Source organism: Sarcophilus harrisii, chromosome 5 (genome assembly GCF_902635505.1).
Source record: "Sarcophilus harrisii chromosome 5, mSarHar1.11, whole genome shotgun sequence".
Taxonomy (NCBI): Eukaryota; Metazoa; Chordata; class Mammalia; order Dasyuromorphia; family Dasyuridae; genus Sarcophilus; species Sarcophilus harrisii.
In genome coordinates, this window is record NC_045430.1 from 140,655,801 (window position 1) to 140,674,351 (window position 18,551).

Here is an 18,551-nt window from a genome sequence, read left to right on the forward strand (position 1 = left end):
AATGACTAAACTCAATGACTTTTCCCTCAATCTTCATTCTCCTTAATTCTCTGCAACTTTTGACATTGTCAATCACTCTTACTTGATAGTCTCCCTCTCTAGGTTCTGGGTTTATCACTTTCTCCTAGTTTTCCTCTTACCTGACTACTTCTTTTTGGTTTCCTTTGCTGGCTCCTCCTTCAGATCACACCCTTTAACTGAATGCATCCTTTAGAGTTCTGTCCTGGGCCTTCTTATTACTTTACTTTGTGATCTCATCAGTTCCTATGAATATAATTGCCATCTTTATATTGATGATTCTCAAATGTACATTTCTTGCTCTAGTCTTTCTGCTGACCTCCAATATTGCATCTCCAGCTGCTTTCAGATATCTCAAGCTGATGTCCAATAGGTATTTTAAACTCAATAGATATTTTAAAATAGATATATTAAGTTTAGAACAGGAATATTTGTTTCCCTATAATCACTTGACCCCTCTCACTTTCCCTGTTACTATAGAGGCCAATACCATTTCATTGTTTTTCCAGTCTATCAGGCTCACAACCTAGAAGTCATCCCAGATTTCTTATTATTTCTCATGGCATTGTCAATATTTAGGCTGTACCTGAAATTTTTTTGACTTCTTTTTTTTTTACATCTTTACAACATCTCTTGAGTATAATCTCTTCTCTCCTTTGGCACTATCAACATTCTAGTATAAGCCTTCCTTACCTTATACTTTGATTGCTGCAGTGGCCTGCTAATCGGTCTGCCTGCCTCCAGACTCCCCAGTCCCATTAACCATTCAACCATTAAAGTGATTTTCATAAAGTTTGGATGAGATAATGTCAACCCCACTCCTACTCAATAAACTCTTGTTAAGATTGTTCAATCACTGCAGTCATGTCTGACTTTTTATGACCCCATTTGGATTTTTTGGATAAAGATAGTGGAGTTCTTTGTCATTTCCTCCTCCAGTTCATTTTTACAGATGAGACTGAGTCAAACAGGGCTAAATGATTTGCCCAGGGTCTCAAGCTAATAAGTGTCTGAGAAGAGATTTGAAGAAGATGAGTCTTCCTTATTTTAGGCCCAATACTCTCTTCACTATATTACCTAATTGCCCCAATAAACTCTAGTAGCTTCCTATTGCTTCCAGGAGCAAATACAAAATGTATTATTTAGCATTCAAAACCCTTCATAACATAGTCCCCTCTGACCTTTCTAGTCTTCTTACCCCTTATTCTACAACTTCTATCCAGTGACACTGCTTTCCTGGCTATTCCACCAACAAGACACTCCATCTCTCAGCCCCAGCCATTTTCTCTAATGGTTCCCTATGTGTGGAACATTCTCCCTTCTTTACTCTGATTACTGAGCTCTCTGTTTTTCTTTAAGTTCAGATTAAATCCCACCTCCTACAAGAAGTCTACTCTAACCCTTCTTAACTCCAGTATCTTCCTTCTTTTCTTCCCACTTTTTACTTCTTCCCTTCCTGCTTCTTATCCACTTCCTTATATGGCTTTCTATTACTGAAACAATCAGGATTACCTTCTCCTTATTGTTGGCTCTTAATTTGACTCAGGCACATAACACATTTTCCTCTACCCCTCCTGCTCTTCTCCTTCCTTTCATTTTCCCTTTCATATTATAGTGCACTATTCCTCAAAATATTGATTTGTCTGAGGTGGGGTATTGGCAGGTTCTCTCCAGAAGCCCTAGTTCTGCCTTTTCACTGCTATTTATTAACTATTCACTGTTCTACTTTTACCCCTGTCTCTTTGTGTACATTCAGCAAGCATCCTTTTACTAGTCCTTTCATTCTGCTGTTGTTGCTATCTTTAGCTACTAAGCTTATTCAAACCTCCATTTCTTTTCCTTGAAAATGTTCAAGAAACAAATCATTTCTTTGATTCTGCCTTTCTTTCTAAGATTGATTCAAATCTTTATTAATGACGGAAACTTTATCTTTTTTCATTTATTATTAAACTCAGATTTGCAGTGCACATTATCATGAGCTGTATCCTAAGCTCTATTGCTTTTCCTAAGACATTATTTCATTCCTTCCTACATTTTTTCCTGGCTATAGAATGTTTTGTGTTATTTTAATTTCTTTTGTATTTGAAAACCTTTTTCCCCTAATTCCATACTGCCTTTGATTCTGAATGAGATTATTAAATTTGACTATGTGTCTTGGAATTTGCAACCTTTTTTCTTTTTCTTTTTTAAAAGCAACTTATGAATTCTTTCCCTTAGTATTTCATTTTCAGCATCCAAATGGGCAGTTCTCTTATTAAATCTTACATCTTGATATTTTGTTTTTTTCTTCTTGCTATGTTCTTCCCGGAGGTCTATGATCCTTAACTCATCACTTTACATCTTGTCTTTGAGTTCAGTATATTTTACTTGCATATTGAACATATTTTCTTGCTTTGGGTTGTCTTTCACTTTTATATATATATATTAACTTTTCCAATGTATTGCTTTTTCTTTTGTTTCTTTGGTGATATTTGCCATTCTGGTTTTTCTAGATTGCTTAATGTTTTTGCTGTGCAGACAAGAGAAAATACATACACTTCAATCTTATTGCTTATGTGTCCTAGCAGCAAGAATATGATATTCACTCTAAATTATTTTTCTTTCATTTTCTTCTCCCCACACCTGTTCATTCTTTTTTCTTTCTTTCCTTTTTTTTTTTTCCTGAGTCAATTGGGATAACCAAGTGACTTGCTCAGAGTCATACAGCTAGGAAGTGTTAAGTGTCTGAGATCAGATTTGAACTCAGGTCTTCCTGATTTCAGGCCTGGTGATGTATTCACTGTGCCACTTAGCTGCCCTGCACACCTATCCATTAATAAGTAACATACTCTGCTTGCTTCTTTAAACAAAAGTTTATAGTAACCTGAACACTGTTTCAACTATGAAGACATGAGCAGTTAGAGATAAAATGTGCATTTAAAGTAATTATATTTAGGACTTCTGCTCTAATGTGAATTTGTATAATCTAGTGATTGTGGGGACAAAAGCACGATAAGCTGTGAGGATCAAGAAAGGCTTTATGTACAAAAGTTAGCATTTCAGTTGAACTAGGCATTTTAAGAGATGGCTATGAGGAAGGAATACTTTTCAGACATGACAGAGGGGGAGTGGGAATAGGGAATCCAGCAAAAAGGCATGAAGATGGGGACTGGAATATGCATATGAAGATGTTCAGTATTATTGGAATGTAGAGTTCATAAAGGACAGTAATGAGTGTACAGTATGGAATAATAGATTGGGATCAAATTGTGAAATGCCCTAAATATCAAATGGAGAAGTTTGTATTTGATCCTATTGGTAATAGGAAGTCACTGGAGTATACTGAATATGTGATATGATTGGATCTGTCTGTGTTTTAGGAAGATCTCTTTGGCAGTTGTATGAAGCATAGAATACATCTTACACTCTTAAAACTGTTAGGTTATTTCAATAGTCTAGTCAAAAGGTAATTTCTGCCTGAACCAGAATGGTGATTCTTTTGGGAGAGACAGAAGAGATAGAATGATAGACATCAAAATAGCAAGATCTGGCAACTAATTAGATATGTGGACTGAAGAAATATAAGAATTTGAGGATAACATTGAGGTTGCAAGTATATATAACTAGAAGGAGGATAAGGATGTTCTTAATAGCAATAGAGAAGTTTGGAAGCATTTTTTGGGGAAATACTGAATTCCATTTTAGATATTTTGAATATAAGATATCTATGAGACACCCAGTTTGAAAAGTCCAAAGGCATTTGGTGTTTCGTGATAGATGTTTAGATCTGGAAGTGATTTACAGGAATGATAATTAAAGTCATGAGAAGTAATGAGGTCACCAAGAGAGAAGTGTAGAGGAAGAAGAAAAGATGGATAGGACAGAATTTGGGGATATAGCCACAATTAGGTGGTATGATTCAGTATCAAAAGATACTGGTTTAGAATGGCCATTCAGATAGGAAGAAAACTAAGAGAAAAAAAGTGTCTTGAAAAGCAAGAAAAAAAGAGAATAGTCATTATTATGAAAGACTTCATGGAGTTCAAGAATGTCAAGGATTAAGCTAAGTCCAAAGCATCTGACAATTTGATCTTTGGAAAAAAGCAATTTCAGTTGAGTAATGAGTTTTCAAATTAGACTGAAAAGATTTAGTGGTTTGAGTCCAGTGCTGGAAAAAATAGAAGCAGAAAAATTTTAAGTCACCCTCTATGTAAAAGAAGTGATGGAAGGCATTTTGTATTTCATCTAATCCAAATTCACTTTGATTCCTTGTTCTCCTATTTTACAGATGAGAAAGTAAAGAATAGGAAGGTTAAATCATTTGTGTGAGATATTACAAAAAGTGTCAAAATTCCAATTCTCTTTTTTATATACCACATTATGCCTTTAGCTCTCAATTTTGTGAAGTTTAAAAAATGCTTATGAAAGAGTTGTGGTCCTATGTTAAAAAAGTGATCAACAATATAACAGATGTGGTTTTCCTTCTGCAATATGTATATACACATCTTATTTTCTCCATATATTTCAAAGTTGTGAAGTTAATACTTTTATTATTTCTGTGGAATTTTTGGTGAACAGTTATTTGGGGTGTTAGTTGCAAAAACAAAGCTGAAAAGCAGTAAGGAATTAGGATAGGCAGAAAGAAAGGGGGAAAGAGAAAGAGAGAAAGAGAGAGAGAGAGAGAGACTCATAGAGAGTCACACACAGAGATGAAAGACAGAAAGGAAGAGAGAGACACACACACACACACAGAGGAGACAGAGAGTCACACGCAGAAAGACAAGAGAGACAGAATGGAAGAGAGAGAGAGAGAGAGAGAAAGAGAGAGAGAGAGAGAGAGAGAGAGAGAGAGAGAGAGAGAGAGAGAGAGAAGGAGAGATGGTGAAATCAGGAGCAATTTCCTCAAAGAGCAGTTGCTGGAGGAGCAACTGAGTCATCCTCACAATATTGTCTGTCCTAGATACAGTGAACAGGAAGTGAAAGTTCAGTGTTGCTTACTCTCGATTGTCATCCACATAAACAAGACACAGGAAGATCAAATCATGTTATTTAAGCTTCATTGCTTGTACTTTTTTTTTAAAGTCAGCTATTTAATGATTACAAATATTAAACTTACATATCCCCTCAGTCACCATTTCCTAGTTTTTCTTTTAAAATCCTTCCTTTACAAAGTCATTTTCTGTTCTCAGAATTTTACTGGTTTGGAATTCACCAGCTCCAGGTCCCCTTGTTTCTCCTCACCCTTGAATTGGAGAAGGGGAAAGTATCATCATCCCAGGCCTCCTCATAAAGGTAAAATTGGTGCCAGGGAGTAATCCCCTTGGGTCACTAATGGATTATTCACACATCTGAGAATGCCGTTAAGAAGCTTCTGAAGTGGAATGTGATTCCAGCTGTAGCAATTACACCATGCTCATATTTCCTAGGCTACACTCAGGGGAATTCAACAACTGCCTATTAGCAAGCTGATGAAGGAAGGGAGAGCTATAAATCTTGCAAGTAATGATAAAGTTGATGCTCCTGGATGGAGAGAAGAGTGAGCTGCAATTAAAAAACAGAGCCCTGAACTTTGGCCTCTTGAAAGAGCAATACCCACAGTAAGTTAATGAAGAAAGAAAGAGGATAAACTAAAGTGTAAACATTTATTATATCTCCTTTTAGTTATCATCTTTGTTTCAGTGGGAGGAAAACAAACTTCCACAATCCAAATTAGAGTCTTAAGACTTTTGTCTAATCTTCTAACAAATAATGTTTGGGCTTTTTCATACATTTGTTTTGCATATCATTTAATTCACAATTCCTGGTATTGAGGTGCTTCTGAGATAATTTTCTAAGAGTGATGTTTTAGAGAGATGCTCTTCAGAAGAGACTAACTTCACTTTATTCAAATAAAACAGAAAATATAGTCTGAAAGAACAATTAGCACAATTAGCAAATAAACCTCACCAAGGAAGAAGACATAAGAAGAAAAGTAGAAAAAAGAGGGAAAAAAAGTCCAAGAAATGAATGGGTAACAATACCTTTCTGAGTTGAGACTTCTCCTATACAACTGTCGCTACCCCAATTATAAATTGAATGAATGGAAAAGTATTTGTTGAGTGCTTACTATGTGCCCAACATTCTTCCATTTTGATGCAAAAAGTAAAGAATAGAAAGTTGAATCATTTGCTTGAGGGCCTACATTTGCTTGAGTAACAGATTTCAAATTCAGTTTCTCTAAATCCAATTCCAATTCTTTCTCTATACCGCATTATGCTTTTAGTTCTAAAATTTATGAAGCTTAAGAAAGAGCTAGGGTTTTCTTGGCAGACACTGGTATGGTTCTCCACTCATTTTGCAGATGAGGAAACTGAGAAAGAATTAAATGACTTGCCCAGGGTCAAACAGCTAGTAAGCATCTGTGGCCATATTTGGACTCAAGATGATGAATCTTTTGGACTCCAAGCCTGGCATTCTATCCTACTCTACCACATAGCTGCCTAGATAAGTCAGTAGACAGAGATCAGAAACTTGACTGTTTCTGAAGTTAAGAATACATAGAGAAAAGAGAGAGTGCCTCTTACTTCAAGAAGAACCCATTTCTGAAATTACAAGCCATAGTTCACAAGATAGCCATCCACAGAGCTGCCTCCCCTTTGGCGGCTCAACCTGCAAGTACAAGTTCAATTGATTAATTCAATGCTGACAAGATCACTAGAAAGAGCTTGTCAATCAATGGCCTTGTGACATCACTCACTAACTTTATGACTTCTGGTACCAAAACATTCATCCCACCCAGGCACCATTCCTCAAAATGTAATGTTTCTCTCATTAGAATAAACTCCTTTAATGAATGAATAAGTGAAAGGAATATCATTTATTAAGTGCTTACATATGCCAAGCATTATGCTAGAACTAGAAGAACACCTAAAAAAAATATGAGACAGTTAGTTCCTGCTCTCAAGGAGCTCAATTTCCTAAGGGGGTAAATAACAGGGAATAGCAGGATAAACAGAAAGATAGGTCATATGAGAGAAATTTCTGAATCTAATTTCAGCTGTTATCATATGTATTTTAATTTAGTACTTCCAGCCATGTGCATTCCCATGTCAATCAGTAAACATTTATTAAGTACCAACAATGGGTCAGGCACTGTGCCAATAACTGGGGGCACAAAAAGAGACAAAAGACTTTCTTGTTCTTAGGGAGCTTACAGTCTATTCTATCTGGGGCGATAACAAGGAAACAAATATGTGCAAACAAGATGTACTTAGGACAAATAGGAAATAATTAATAGAAGAAAGGCAGTGGAATCAAGAGGAGTTGGGAGAAACTTCCTGTTGAAATTGGGACTTTTAGTCAAGACTTGAAAGAAAGTCAGAGGACAGCTAAATGGTGCTCTGAATAAAGTGCCCAGCCTGAAGTCAAGAAGAGTTGTATCTTTTGGTTCAAATCTGGGCTTAGACACTTACTAGCTGTGGAGCTGGATAAGTCATTTAACCCTGTTTGCCTCAGTTCAAAATGTAAAATGAGTTGGAGAAGGAAATGGCAAGCCACTCCAGTATGTTTGCCAAAAAAACTCTAAATGGGATCATGAAGAGTGGAATGGAAAGGATGAAAGGGAGGTCAGTAATCAGAACAGAGGAGAGGAGTCTTACCAGCAAGGGGAGCAGTGGAAAGGATGAAAGGGAGGTCAGTAATCGGAACAGAGGAAAGGAGTCTTACCAGCAAGGGGAGCAGCCAGAGAAAACGCCTAGAGCTGAGAGATAGAGTGTCCTGTTTGTGGGACAATCAGGAAGGCAGTGTCACTAGATCAAAGAGTATGTGTCAGGGAGTAAAGTGTAAGCAGAATAGAAAGGTAGAAAGGAGCTAAATTATGAAAGGCTTTGAGAGGAAACAAAAAAAATGCATTTTGTATTTGTTCCTGGAGGCAATAGGAAGCCTTTGGAGTTTACTGAGGCAGGGAGGGGGTGTTGTTGACAAGATACTTGCACTTTAGGAAAATCATATTAGTAGCTGAATGGAGGATGGATTAGAATAGGGAGAAGCTTGAAGTACACAGACCTGCCAGTGAGCTACTGCAATAATGAAAACCTGAGGTGCTGAGGGGTTGTGTGTGTGTGTGTGTGTGTGTGTATGCATATATGTAATATGCATAGTCAGTTTGGTATAGTAGATAGAAAGCTGGATTCAAAATCAGGAAGATATGTATCCAAGGTCCACTTCCGAGACTAATGACTTTGTGAACTTAGAGAACTCACTTTATTTCTAATTATTCTAGGCAAAGAAAAAGTCTAATTAACAGGAGGGACTTTCTCACCTGGGAGTTCTCTATGCCATGAAATTATAGGGACAATGCCTATTTCTATATATGTAATTTATTATGTGACGCTAATATGACAATTTGTGATATCAACATACCATAATTACATTATTATAAACAACATAATTTTGTATAATCATTTTGGGAGTCACATGCCTACATATATATGTATGGTGTGTGTGTGTGTGTGTATGTGTGAAATGGAGGCTCAGATATAAAGCATCAAACTAGGACCAAATATTTGTCTCTCTGTTTCTATAATTTATCTACTGTAACAGGACAGCTGTAAAAACAATCCATGCCAGGATAGCCCAGTGGATATTTTTTGTTTTATCTGATTCTGTTGCACTTATATAGATACAACTAGAGTAGCATAGATTTAAAGTTTCTTTGCATATGAATTTTAATATTCTTTACTCCAGTGAACATGAGTGCTGGAACATTTCATGTTCTTTAGGACACAAAGATAAAAGAAATTAAGAACACATATTCATTTCATATAATCTTTAACAACTTTGGCTTTCCTTTTATTTATTATAACCATTTCCAGAAAAAATAAACAACCCATCCCCAAACCATTAAAGATAAGAATAAGTTTTGTTTAAAAATATTAAATCTGGCTACAATTAAATTGTGATATGGCAATAAGCATTTTTTTTTGATGGGACTAACTTGTAGATGCAGATGTGGGGAGCAGAATTTCATTTTGGTCGTATGTTTGAGTGTTAAAATGTAAAAAAAAATATTAAAAAAAAAACAAACAAATGATTTTTTTCTATCTCCATTTTACTAGCTAAGCCTTTGCTCAGTGGTATGCTGATAACTATTTAACAACTAGCTTTCCAGAGGAAAAAAAAATTACCTAGTTCATACTTTAAAGTATAATTCACATGATTCACATTTTTCTCCATCTCTTTTCTAAGCCCAGACAAAAATTAATTAATTACAAAAGAGTAAATTGATTCGATTTGTAGTTTGTTGATTTCCAAGATATAAATGCTCACATTGAAAATATAACAATCAATTCTCTTCAGCCAATAGTTGCTTAATAAAAGAAGTTTTCTAAAATTAAATTAATGTTGTAATTGATTTTAATCTATTCAGACACAAAAGTTTTTCAGAATAGTATAGTTGTATTTGAAATCACTCATCTAGTCACCCAGCACTGACTATTTTTTAAATGAAAACTAAAGAAACAAAAAAACTAAGCCATATTGAAAAATGGACAGTCAAATGTTCCTAAAAAAAGATGTTTGTGAGACTTTTAGTAAAAGATATCAGGCTAGATAGAAGTCAGGAGGTCTGGTTCTGTGACTTGCCATCTCATTATCTAGTCTTGTGATCTTGGTTAGCAACTATTTCTTTGTCTCAGTAGTTTAAAAATGAGGTGGGGGTTGTTTGGTTCAGTTGATCTCTAAGATCTATATCTAACTTTTATGAGTATCATTATATATTAGATTTCTGACTATATTAGTTAGCTACTGAATGATTATATCATTACTGATTTGATTAATTGTAGAATTAATAAAGAAAAAGCCATTCCTAAAATCAATTCAGTGGTTTTCTTTTGACACAAGCTTAGAATACATTATTAAATAGGATTATGTCTTTATAATCTCCATGAATTTATTAGGCTACATATTTTCTATAAAGTTCTTATCATTCAGTATGCTTTGATTATTAGCATAGTGTAATGCAATGAAAGATTGAAATCTCTCTCTTTAAAGTCTACCAAATTTCTGTGTAAGACACTGAAATAGAAAACTTTAAGTCCACCCTAAAAATATTTCCCTTTTCTTTTCTTTTAATTGCAGAATTAGAATAATAGAAAATCTTCAGAGTCAGTGGTATCATTCATATAATGACCCCCAAATAGACACCTTTGTATAGACTTTCTTGACTGTCAGTTGAAAATGTTTTTCCACTATTCAGATTTTTCTAGAGCATTTGATCTCTCTTTTTTCTGTCTCATTCTATACCTATTTATCTGTTTATCTGATTATCACTCTATGCCTATTTATCTGCCCCCTTTAGAATATAAGTTTTCTGAGGGCAGGCAGCATTTCCTTTTTGTTTGTGAATGCCTCGTACTTAACACAGTATCTTTTCCATAATGGATATTTGATGAATACTTTTTGAATTAAATGTCATATTGCTATTTTTAATACCTTGCTTTTGTGATGTTTTTCCTGGTTCATAGAAGACACATATTCAGTTTTCCCTTTACATCTGTTTTTTGTTGTTGTGTTCATTTAATAGCTTATATTCTGTTCTTTGTTCACTGGGGTTATGTGCACTTATTTCAACAAAAATTTATAATGTACCTATTATGTTCATGCTACCATGTATGGAACTAGAGACAAAAAAGGTAAAGAACAATACAGCCCTTAATATGAAATGGCTCACACTCTACTAAGGGTGATATACCATATACGCAAATATGTACAATACAAGGACTAATCCAAAGTACTTACAGAGTATTTAAAGAGGAAAGTAGTACCATTGATTGTGTGTTAGGAATGGGTAGAGATTAGGGAAATCAATTTAGAGAAAGGGACACCTATGTGCAGCACTGAGTCTTGAAGGATAAGAAGGATTCAAATAAAAGATATATATATTTGTATGCATGTATGTATATTCCAAATATGGAGGAATGGGGATTATATGAAAACATAAAGGTGGACAATGACAATATGGAGATCAAGGAATGGGTAGCAGTGTGAAATATAGAGAATGAAATCAATCTTAATCACCAAAAATTATTCAAACAATTGAAAAGAGAATATAGATTACTAAGAAAAATGGATAAATATATGCATGTATATGTATATATATATATATATGCACATATACATACATTTATATGTATGAATTTGTTTCTGAATTATGTATAAAGTCAAGGCCTACCCAATAAGAGAAAGAAACTTTTATAATGCATTCATTCAAACGAATGATTATTAAATCAATGAATTAATTCCAGTGGCTCCCTATTATTGGGAGGATTAAAAAAAAGCCCATTTGACTTTCAAAGTTCTTTATAACCTTTCCTCTTCCTACTTTTCTTCCACTTTCCAATTCAGTTTTCACAATCTAAAAAATTAGAAGTTCACATGATGGATAATCTACAATGTAAATATGAAAGTTCAAAAACTTCAAGGGCATTTCTAGCTCCTAAGTTTTGTGATTCACTGACATTAGTTGTTATGACGTTAATGACTCAAACACTTTTTAACAAAAAGGTTGGAGGCATAGTTTAAGAACCAGAGGATGATGGGCTTTAAACATTTTTTTTTGCCACCATGTGAACTTTACTTGTTGGAGATTTCATATCTTCAAATATAAAATCAATAAGTCAAGATGTATTAAGATACAGTGGATTGAGTATCTGGCCTAGAGTCATTCATTTGACCTCAGATATTTACTAGCTGTATGACTCTAGGCAAATCACTTAACCCTGTTTATTTCAGTTTCCTCATCTGTGAAATGAGCTAGAGAAGAAAACGTCAAATCACTCCAGTATCTTTGTCAAGGAAACTCCAAATAGGGTCACAAAGAGTTGAACAGGACTGAAACAGCCAAATATTAACAACAAGACTCTGGTTGGCCCAGTGGATAGACTGCTGAGCCTAAATTCAAGAAATCTGAAATTCCTAAAACACTAAATTGCTATGTGATCTTGGGCAAGTCACTTAATCTTGATTTGCCTCAATTTTTTCATAGTGGAACTGGAGATTAAAATATTACCCACCTTGATATCAAGAATCTAATCCTAATCCAATTAGAAGGATTGTGATGATCAAATGATATATCTATAAAATGTTTATGGCACTTAATACAGATTTGTTCCCTCCCTCCTTCCTCATTTTGCTAAGCATGGGAGACTTCAAAGAAAAAGTAAATCTCAAGTTTATATAGATTAATGAGTTTATACTCTAATGGGTAAATCAAGTTTACATAATTAGATACATAGAATACATTAGAGATAACCTTAGAAGGGAAGATACTATGATGAGATCAGGTGGACAGCAGAAAAACTCTCCTTCAGAAGGCAGCAAATGAATTGAATTTGAAGATCGTCAGGGATTATTAGATAGATAAAGGGATAGATAGACAGATAGAGGGATGAATGGTAGAGCATTTATTAAGCACTTACACTTGCACTGTGCTGTGTCAAGGATACAAATAATAGCATAAAATAAGGTCTCTGTCCTCAAGGACTTTACATTCTAAAAGGAGAAAATAAAACATAAAGAACTAGAAAATGGGGAACAGGGGCAATTCTGCTAATGAGAAGGTGAAGAAGTCCAGGGAATGGATCCAAATCTATACTGAGAATGCATGGCTTGGAGAACTCATGAAACGGCTATCTAAACTAAGAACTCACCAATCAGTAAAGGGGACTGCAGTGTGGATAAATTTTCATGTTGAGAATGCTACTGATAAAAAGGTGGAAAAGTCCAAAGAATAAGGTATGGAATTGAGAAAGGCAGAGACAAAAAAGACAGTAGCCCAGGTAAGAAATGTTAATCAGGACAAAATGGTTGGATTACAGGGTTGGTAGAAGGAAATATTTTATATGAAGACTCCAAGATAGAAAGGGGACTAATCACAAGAGACGTTAAAAGTTTATATTTGATAGCAGAGGACGTAGGAAGTCAGGAGAGTTTTGTTTGTTTGTTTTTTTGAACATGGGAGAAAAGTGGAGAGGGGAAGAAAACTGACATGATGAAATATGAACTTTAGCAAAATCATTTTGGTGACTGTATGGATAATGGATTGGATTAGGAAGAACTCTGACACAGAACAATTGGGAGATAGTTGCAATATTCTAGGTGATAAAACACCTGGACTAGAGTGATCTTTGTATGACCAGAGAAAAGGGAACATATGTAACACATATTGTAGAGAAAGAAAAAATAAGATTTAACTATTGACTGGGATATGTGGAGTGAATGAGTATAAGGAATGCAGATTATACAAACATTTTGACCTTAGAAGGATGGTAGGGCCCTAAATAGTCAAAAGGAAATCTAATATTCAGAAGATGAAATTAAAGCAATTTATAATCGAATAAAAAATGTTCTAAATCACTATTGATTAGAGAAATGAAAATTAAAATAATTCTGAGGTGCCACTTCACACCTCTCAGATTGGCTAAGATGACAAGAAAAGAAAATGATAAAGGTTGAAGGGCATGTGGGAAGACTGAAACACTAATACATTGCATTTCTGGTGGAGATGTGAAATGATCCAACCATTCTGGAGAGAAATTTGAAACTATGCCCAAAGGGGTATTAAACTTGATGAAGCAATTCCACTACTAGGTCTGTAATCCAAAAAAGTCACAAAAGAGGGAAAAGGACCTATGTGTGCAAAAATGTTTGTAGCAGCTCTTTTTGTGGTAGCAAAGAATTATAAGATCAACACCCATCAATTGAGGGATAATTGAATATGCTATAATATGTAGAAATAATGGGATATTATTATTCTATAAAAAAATATGAACAAGCTGATTTTAGAAAGGCCTGGAGAGGTTTACATAAACTCCTACTCAGTGAAACAAGCAGAACCAGGAATACATTATACACAATAACAGAAAGAATGTGCAGTGATCAACTATGAAATACTTGGTTCTTCTTAGTGGTTCAGTGATTCAAGGCAAACCCAATAAACATTGGATGGAAAACACCATTTGCATCCAGAGAGAGAGAACTATAGATACTGAATGTAAATCAATACATGTTATGTTTTTCTTTCTTCTGTCTTTTTTTTTTCTCTCATGATTTTTCCCTTTTGTTATTTTTCTCTTCCAATATGATTTATAAGAAAATGTATTTAAAAAAAAAGAATGAAAATGTATAACTAGAAATATTTTTTTTAAAAAAGGAAATCTAGAAGAGGGGGTTGTAAAAAAGATCATGAGATGTTTTTAACATGTTGATTTTGAGGCATCCAAAACAAAATGTTCAAGAGGAAGAGGAAATATGAGACTAGAACTCAGGACTAGGGCTGAATGTATAGATCATATAGTCATTTGCAAAGACATGATAATTAAACTCATGAGATCTAATGAAATGACTGAATAAGAGTCTTAGATTTAAAAAAAAAAAGAGGAGAGAGTACAGGACAGAGTCTTAGGGGGATACTAACAGGGGTAGGAATATAGAGGATGAATTACCAAGATGAGAAAAAGGAGATAGGCAAAAGAATCAAGACAGTTTCATCAGAATCAATAGTGTCACAAAAACTCAAAGAGAATGACAGTAATCTTGAAGAAAAAGTGAATAATATGCAATGACCCAAAGAGATCTACATAAAGGCTATTAGTTTTAGTGATTAAAAAATCAATGTTGAATTTGGATGGAATATTTTTCAGTTGACTTAAGATAGAGTAAGACAGATGGCAAAGAATTTAGAAGAAAATTAGAGGAAAGGAAATGGAAACATTGAATGTAAATAGCTTTCAAGAGTTTCTCTGAGAAAGGGAGGGTATATATTATCGTATATGGAAGAGATAGTAGTTCTTTTTAAGGATGAAGGGAAACATGGATATGTGTTTGGATAGTAGAGAAGTTAAAAGACAGGGAGAGATGGAAAATTAGAGAAAAAGAAGGGAGGATAGTCAAGGCAATCTGTTGAAGACAGGAGATGAAATCTCTTGGGGGACTCATTCTTTAGAAATGAGAGTAAAAGAAAAGATGATATCAAGAAGATGTCAGACGAGGAGAAAGGGCATTTCTTGGAAAAGAGCATGTTATATGAAGTGAAATCCTTGGCTGAGAGGGTCATGTCAGGGACTGAAAGGAGGTCATAGGGAAGTTTGAGGAGAGATGGGAAGATTTGGAACAGCTGGGATAGTGAGTGAAAAAGAGAATTGATTAGATTGTTGACAGATTCCTTTGCTACAGAGAAAGCCCAGTTGAGATAACATACATTCATAGTGAATCAGTCATCATGGTTCCATGACTTCTTCCAGCTCTGTTCAGTAGCACAAAGTAGGAATAAAGCGGCAGATGTTGGAAGTAGTCCAAAGTTGAAATCTGGCAAGGTGTGATTGATAATAGAACAAGGAAACGAGTAATTTAAGATTAGAATTCAGTGTAGAGTTGAGCTGGTTCACCAAAGGGTTGAGAATGGGACAGAAGGAATGTATAGTCAGATCAAGTGTAGATGTGAAAAAAGTATTGAAGTGGAAGAACTAAGGTACATGAGAGGATAAAGAATAGGCTACATATCTGGTAAAATTTGATGGTTTCCATGTTATTGGAAGGAATAGCATTATAGACTTCCATATGACAAACCATTTGAGCAGTCAAGAGGAGGAAGATAGATGGATGTCCCAGGCAGTAAGTTTTCTTATTACCCACCAAACTCTTAGAAAACAACATTTTATCCTTGTTTCTGATACTTCTTCCCCTCCCATTTACTTCTCAGCTCCTTGCAATTATTCTTCTGATCCCAAGACTTGATTAAATCACTTTCATCAATGTTAACAATTTCTTCATTAGTAAAGGTAAGTTTTTTCTCAGAACTTATCCTTCTTAATCTTCATTACTTCTGTCCATCTCTTTCTTTCAGAAAATCTCACCTCCTTTGATTTTTATGACTTCTTTCTTTTCATATTTTCTTCCTGGACATTTTACCATTATACAGTCTCCTTTGATTGATCATGGTTCATAATTTTCCCTCAAAGGGCTATACTTCCCTCCTCTAAGTTTTGTCTTTGACCATTTAAAAAAAATTCTCTCTCTTTACCCTCTAATTTGGCAACCTGATAAATTGCTTTAATTTTATTTATCATTTCTAAACAGATAGCTTCTAAAACTGTATATTTAGTTCAGATTCATGTTTTGAGTTCTAAGTTGTCTGTAATTAACTGCCTGTTGACCATCTCTATTTAGATGTATGGGCTGACTTTTCAAAATCAATATGTACAAACTCATGTGCAAACCTAAGCTTGCTTCCTTCTAAATTCCATATCAGTTAAAAGCATTCTTCTTGTTATCTACATTTAATTTCTAAACCAACAGAAACCCTGATTCTCCCTTCTCCTAAATATAAAGTTGCTAGATCTTATAGATTCTATCCACACAACACATATATCAGATCATCCCCTTCTTTCCACTCATATAACCACCAACCAATCTCCTTTCCCATGGGCTATTCCAGTAATTGGTCTTCATGGATTCACTCTCTCCTTCCTCTAAAACATTTATCACACAGTTGACAAAATAATCTTTCTAGAAAATGGTTTTGTCTAAGGTATTCTCCTGATTAAGACTGTTCAATGAAACTCCTGCCTCTAGGACAAAATAAGGTGCTCTAACTTGTTTAAAACTTGAGCCTTTCTGTAGTCATTCTGCTGGTCATTTCTTACAGAGCAATAATATTCCATAACATTCATATACCACAATTTACCCAACCATTCTCCAATTGATGGGCATTCAATAATTTTCCAGTTTCTAGCCACTACAAACAGGGTTGCCAAACATTTTGGCCCATACAGGTTCCTTTCCCTTCTTTAGTATCTCTTTGGGGTATAAGAGGCTTGGAGAGACTTACATGAACTGATGCTAAGTGAATGAGCAGAACCAGGAGATCATTATATACTTCAATGATACTGTATGAGGATGTATTCTGAAGGAAGTGGATTTCTTTGACAAAGAGATCTAATTCAGTTTCAATTGATCAGTGATAGACAGAAGCAGCTACACCCAAAGAAAGAACATTGGGAAATGAATATAACTGTTTGCATTTTTGTTTTTCTTCCCGGATTATTTTTACCTTCTGAATCCAATTCTTTCTGTGCAACAAGAGAACTGTTCGGTTCTGCACACATATATTGTATCTAGGATATACTGTGACATATTTAACATATATAAGACTGCTTGCCATCTGGGGGAGGGATGAGGAAAGGGAGGGGAAAAGTTGGAACAGAAGTGAGTGCAAGGGATAATGTTGTAAAAAATTACCCAGGCATGGGTTCTGTCAATAAAAAGTAATTATGAAAAAAATAATAATAAATTAAATTTTACTGAAAAAAAATAAAATTTGAGCCTTTTAAAATATGGCTCCCATGTATATTTTCAAACAATTCACATTATTCTAATCAATGGCTAAAAGAAGAAGCATAAGTCCAAAAACCTATTTTCTTTAATGAAAAGTTTACTCATTGCTTAATTAGGAAACTATTTTGTATAGAGACTTCACAGACATTCTACTTTATTACTTCATTATAATATAGAGGGAGAGTTCTTGTAATCTATGACATTAGATCACAAGATATGTTAAGTCCTACAAGGCTAGAAAGATTTCAGATGGGAACTAGGAACATGTCATAGTAAAAACAGTCAGTCTGGGAACTTGGACTCAAATCTCACTTCTTTCCTCATTTGCAAAGTAAGAGTTTGGGCTAGGATGGCTTTAAGTTCCCTTTCAGCTCTAATTTTATGATGTCATGCTATTGTGAAAATGAGGCAGAAGCTTTGAAATGGTGTATGGAGTATGCTGGTTTGCTTTCATTAATAGATGGTATTAATATATAATGTTCATTATGTCTGTTGGTTTTGCTTGGATGTTGCTTTTTGCTATAACAAGGCATAATGCCTGGCAAATAGTAAGCAGGTCAAGAAATGTTAGTTGACTTTTAAAAAGAGTGAGTTCAATAGTGAGAGTGTTTTAAGGGTAAACGATTATGATGCATGAGCAAACAGCATCAATAAATCTTTACCAAAAAGAATAAGAGATAAGGACATTGATGTTTTCTGATTGAAGAAGATGAATGACTACCAGGGAAGAAGATTACAAATGGTAAACAGGATCCTGAGTATGGATTATTTAAGGCCTAATATGAGTCCCGTATAACAAAGGTAAGGCAGCTAACTGCTTGAAGAGCAAGTAGGTATTTCAGTAAATAGAGTATAAAACTTAGAATCAGGAAGATCTGAATTCAAATTCTGTCTCAGATACTGTCTAGCTTTGCGACTCCAGGCAAGTCACTAAACCTCTCTGTGCCTCCATTTTCTCTTCTGTAAAAATGGGAAAAGCATTTACTTTAAAAGGATAACTATAGACATTGCAGAAGAATAGGATGGAAGTCATATTTATAAGTAATTCAGATATATCCAGAGTGGAAGTCGAGTTCAAGCTATGCATGCAGGGCAAGTTTATTTCTTGTAGCATTGCACTGGAGCCAAGTAGCATCAATAAAGTACTTAAAGTATTTAGATGATTCCAGATTCCTTTTAGATTG